The sequence below is a fragment of the Bos indicus x Bos taurus genome, chromosome 23 (genome assembly GCF_003369695.1).
Source record: "Bos indicus x Bos taurus breed Angus x Brahman F1 hybrid chromosome 23, Bos_hybrid_MaternalHap_v2.0, whole genome shotgun sequence".
In the NCBI taxonomy this organism is placed as follows: Eukaryota; Metazoa; Chordata; class Mammalia; order Artiodactyla; family Bovidae; genus Bos; species Bos indicus x Bos taurus.
The window spans coordinates 27,015,093-27,021,144 of NC_040098.1; positions in this window are offsets into that span (position 1 = coordinate 27,015,093).

The window sequence follows — 6,052 nt, forward strand, 5'->3', positions numbered from 1 at the left end:
TAGTAACCCAAAATCCTTTATTTTCCATTCATGATTTTTAAATTCCAAACCATTCTTTACCTGTGGATATTGGCTTTTCCAGACACTTGCAGTCATTTCGCTGAGTAATTGGTGAGACGAAGGGCATTAGTCTTTTAGGTTTTGTTTTCCCTTCTGAAACACATCCAAAGATAGGATGTCCATCACATATATCAGGTTCAAGGGACCATTTCTATGACAATGATACTTACCAAACATTTAGAGATGAGGGATGATACCTATCATGTGAGTAATGTTTTTCCATGTATTGTCCACTCAGACATGAGTAAACATGACTCATTAGTTAATTTGAATTTGAATTTGAAGCTCATTTATCCAGTTCTCTTTACCATTTTGTTCAAGCATTTTCAGGTATACAAATAATTTTACTTGATTCTCCTGGAAAATAGTACTACTGTCTGAAGTTTGGAAATGTTATGACTCCAGTTTGGTTCTCTCTCCTCAGGATTGCTTTGGCAATTTCATAGAAATTTCATATACATTACTTGTTACAGTTCTGTGAAAAATGTCAGAGGTAATTTTTTAGGGATCACAGTAAATTTTTTATTGCTTTGGGTATTAGTGTGGACATTTTAGAAGTATTATTCGTTATAATCCAAGAACATGGAATATCTTTCCATTTCTTTGAATCATTTTCTATCAGAAATATAATTTTTAGTGTTTAATGTATTTTGGTAATGATGTGTTACAACTGTATTTTAGATTTCAATGGAATTCACTGCAAAAATTTCTCTATTTAATGAACATATGACTACCGTTACAGATAGAGTTTAAAGGTATAGACTTTGCCATAGATATTTCTATCCTTTTAGTTTCCCTGTTGAAAGACAAATAGCTTATTTTATCTTACAAACTGAATAAGTTTAGTTCAGTTCAGTCACTCAGTGTTGTCTGACTCTTTGCGACCCCATGGACTGCAGCACACCAGGCTTCCCTGTCCATCACCAAATCCCAGAGCTTACTCAAACCAGTGTCCATTGAGTCAGTGATGCCATCCAACCATCTCACCCTCTGTCGTCCCCTTCTCCTCTTGCCTTCAATCTTTCCCAGCATCAGAGTCTCTTCCAACGAGTCAGTTCTTTGCATCAGGTAGACAAAGGACTGGAGTTTCAGTTTCTGCATCAGTCATTCCAATGAATATTCAGGACTGGTTTCCTTTGGGTTTGACTTGTTGGATTTCCTTGCTGTCCAAGAGACTCCCTTGGAGCCCAGGAAAATAAAGTCTCTCACTGTTTCCATTGTTTTCCCATCTATTTGCCATGATGTGATGAGACTGGATTCCATGGTCTTAGTTTTCTAATGTTGAATTTTAAGCCAACTTTTTCACTCTCCTCTTTCACTTTCATCAAGAGGCTCTTCAGTTCTTCTTAGCTTTCTGCCATAAGGGTGGTGTCATCTGCATATCTGAGGTTATTCATATTTCTCCTGGCAATCTTGATTCCAGCTTGTGCTTCATCCAGCCCAGTGTTTCTCATGATGTACTCTGCATATAAGTTAAATAGCAGGGTGACAATAAACAGCCTTCACATACTCCTTTCCCAATTTGGAACCAGTCTGTTGTTCCATGTCCAGTTCTTACTGTTGCTTCTTGACCTGCATATAGATATCTCAAGAGGAAAGTGAGGTGGTCTTGTATTCCCATCTCTAAGAATTTTCCACATTAAGATGGGCACCATAAAGGACAGAAATGGTATGGACCTACCAGAAGCAAAAACTCAATAATGAAAGCCTAATTCATGACAAAAGAGACTATGAACTATTTAAAAAGATTACTTCTACAATTAAAATTCCTAACATTCTTTCTCAAAATTGTAAAATGACTTACTTTATGCCCCTCTTGATTTCTAGAGCATATCCTTGAGCAAAGTGAGGTTTTGGTCTTCTGACTGTGTTAAATGTGTGTATGTCTGTGTGCTCCTGCTTATATTTATGTTCCACATGTGTCTTACTGTTCTCGTATTTGTATGTATTAGACTCAGAGTAACTTTAATTTTTACAAGCAATTTTTTAAATAAGGTGAACTGTCTTTGTTTTTTTTTTTAAATAATTACATAGATCTTCTCTCTCTTTTTTTTTTTCAGGGGATCTTCTAAAAATATATGGTAAATTTTTCTGACACTCTCTACCCCATAAACCTATAAATAACTGTAACATTGTCTGCCTTTCTATTTATTTTCCATTCATTGACTCATTTTTCTCTCTTCATTTACCGATATTTTATATAGACTACAATGATTGTAATTTTTTCTTTTTTACATAATTCCATCTCTTCCCATTCCTTGGTTTCTTTGGAGACCTTTTATTTCTGTAAACATTAGCTGTGAAAAAAATCGTATGTCTCCAGAGACTTGATTTGATTTTGATTTTTGTAAAATTGAGTTATGTCAGGTGATCACCACATCATTTTCATCCTGTATAAGTTCTCATGCAAATAATCACTGATGTAGAATCTCTGTGATCTTTCAAGTTCAAAGGACAATATCCATACATTTGATACTGACCTAAAACTTAAGTGAAAAGAAATCTCCAAATTTGCTAAGTAAAGCTTCTCCACCTTCTGGTCCTCCAAGGACTATAAATTCTGATGTCATTCATTGGTCAAGTGTGAGCTCTAAGCTAACTCTCCAATAAACCTTGATCTTATTAACCACTTGTTCTGAGATTAATAAATGTTTTACCTAATATTGTGCTTTCTTTCAAAATTACTAGTTTTTCAAAACTGCATTTTTTCTTAACTTAAGAATTTTCCAGTTAAATAAGGCTCATTTCATATCATATTTCTCATTAATGCAATGTTGTGTTAGTGAAAAAAATAGTGACTTTTCCTTGGAAACTTTTAAAAGACTTTTTTAGAAAACATGAATTCATATACTAAGCTTTTACCACTTGTATCCTCTTGATGCTTTTTGTTTACATTTTTGTTTCAGTGAATTGAACTTAACAAGATACCTCTTTATATTTCGTAGGCAGCTAAAAGTACCTAATTCTCTATTAACCCATGTGTAGAGAAGGGTCCCTTTATTGTTTGTTTCCTCATCACTTTTAAAATGTATCTCCAGGATGTCTGCTAATGGTATTAATATTTTTTTATATAGTTAGAAAGACTAACATAATACCAAAGATTGATGCTGCTTAACCTGGAGGAACTCCTAAAATGCCTCTTCTTATGGGGCTGTTTCCCATCATATATCCATTTGGAAATGAGTGTATGAACTTTAAATTATATGACTTCTCTTTATTGAGATAGACATAAACAATATGGTTTGAATTCTCAAAAATGTCTGTCAGTTTTTTTTAAATTTTATTTTATTTTTACACTTTACATAATTGTATTAGTTTTGCCAAATATCAAAATGAATCTGCCACAGGTATACATGTGTTCCCCATCCTGAACCCTCCTCCCTCCCCATACCATCCCTCTGGGTCGAATCTAAGAGAAGACCAAGGAAGCATTAAAAAAATATTTGACCCCCTCCCTCCCTTTCTACCATTTTCTTCCTGTTTTAAATGTATATTATACATTATTTCTTTTATTTATTTACTATATACTTTATTATATTCCATTAGTAAATTGAAGATGGAAAAAGGCATGTCTCACAGCATATTTCAGTGTGAACCTAAGCATGTCCTCATGTGTTTCTCATAACTTTATCTTCGGCTCTCAATTATCATCTTCCTCAACACCATCGTGCATGTGACTTACATTGTGCATGTGCATATGGTTTGTCTTGTGATTGTCTTTCCAAAGGAAGCCTGCCTTCTGCCTTTGTTATTCAATTTCCCCTGTTTCTACTTCTGTGATTTCTTTTCTTGATATAATCTAGGCAGACATTTCTTTTGGGTCAACTAAATTTTACTAGTTATACATTTCAAAATTCTGCATTTTCAAGATTCTGAAGTATGAATTTTCTCCAATATATGCTCAGTCATTTTCTTTAAAGCCACTTTCACAGTCATTTAGTACTTAAATCTCTTCTTTCATGTGATTCCATTAAGAAGTACTTCACTTAGGTATTATTTGAAATAGAAATTCTTATTGTGAAAGTTTATGCATTCATCAGTTGATAAAAATGTGAATAGAATTATCCAGGAAACAAATGCTGCATTTCCTTTGCAACACTGGCCCAAGATGTTAAATCAGTGTTCATGTCTTCAAAGGCATCTTAGGTATTACAGTAATGAAGTGGACGCCATCTATCATGTAACAACCCAAAGAATTTACTAGAGCTAATAACCCTAATTATAAATAATTAATAATAATACATAATATATTTAATAAATAATAAATAAAGCTAATAATTCTAATAATAAATCACTTGTTATGACAAAATAGCAAAAAAGCTAAGAATATATATTATGTATAATTTCATTTAATTAGTTTTTGGCTGTGCTGGATCTTCATCGTCGTGTGGGCTTTTCTCTAGTTGTAGAGAGCAGAGCCTACTCTCCACTTATGGTGCGTGGGTTTTTCATTGCAGTGACTTGTCTCTGTTGAGGGCAGAACACAAGCTCTAGAGTGTGCAAGCTTCAGTAGTTGAGGCACGTGGAATCAGTCGTTGTGATTCCCGAATTCCAGAGCACAGGCTCAATAGTTGTGACACATGGGCTTAGTTGCTCTGTAGTATCTGGGATCTTCCTGGGCCAGGGATTGAACCCATGTCTCCTGCATTGGCCGGCAGATTCTTTACCACGGAGGCACTAGGCACTAGGGATGCCCAAGAATATTTTTCAAATATAAACTTCAAAACTATTCTTTTAATAGTTTTTTCTGAAGATTTTCTTTTTTGGACTCCTATTCCTTTATTGACAAAGTGAAATGCCATTCCCTATGTATGTGGTGTGTGTCTGTGTATCTGCATTCAGATAGTTATAAATTTATATATTAATTTTAAAATAAATTTTGTTTCTTGATTTTCCATTTCATGATATTGACCTTAAACTTTTCATTTTGTTTTTTTGAAGAAGCTCAGAAAACAAACAGTAGTATTTTAAAAACTAGTTATTCACAAATCCCTATTACATGACTGAATTGCTTGCAGCCTTATCTTTCCAAGCAATGCTTTTCCTTGTCTTGTCCTTATCCTGGATGTGTACCTTTACAGTTGCAAATTTTATTTCTAGACTTCCCCATAGAAAGTTCTCTCCATTTATTTTCTCAACCTAGAATATATTTCAATTTTTTTTATTGTTATTCTGTACCATTCATTTCCTGTTAATGTTGTCTTTATTTTTTCTATTTTTTTGGTGGTTTGTTATAAGGCTCACTGAAAAGTTGATGAGATGAAGAGCATTAGGTTAAGAGTTCACTCTGTGTGTCTCCCAGGACACCTCCCTAGATAGCACCTCTATCACATTCCAATTTCACCGATCCACATTTAAGCAAATGAGACTTTCCCAAACCTGCAGAGTTGAGAGAAACTGCCCACAGAGTGCAGTTGCTGTGTCCCTTCAAAGCCTGTGTGTATTCTGATATTCTTCCTTCATCCATAAACTTGAGGCACATTCTTCCACTGAGCTTGAGTATCTTATCCAAACTCTCCTGAATTTAATATCTCCAATATTATATTTGTATCTCAGGAAATGTTCACTTGTTTGTATTCTCTTTCAAGTCTCAATTTTTGATGTAAAAGATAATGAAACCATTGTCTTAGGAAGTCACTGAGAATTTTTTTTCTAAAAGTGGATAAAATTTTAATAATTTTGGTATCCTTTAAAGACAGTTTTCAGTGACAATTTTTATTTCAAAGAAAATTCAACTCAGTAATACCAAATACCAAATTTTGGTATCCTTTAAAGACAGTTTTCAGTGACAATTTTTATTTCAAAGAAAATTCAACTCAGTAATACCAAATAAAATACCAAATAAACTCAGTAAATAAATAAATACCAAATACTCAGTAACTCCTGTATTTGACAGGAGTTAAATGACTACTCTTACAGGTAAATTTGTGGACAGAGGTACTTAGTCCCTCCTCATGTCTTTCAAGTACCTCTCTTGCAAATGAGTTTTCTT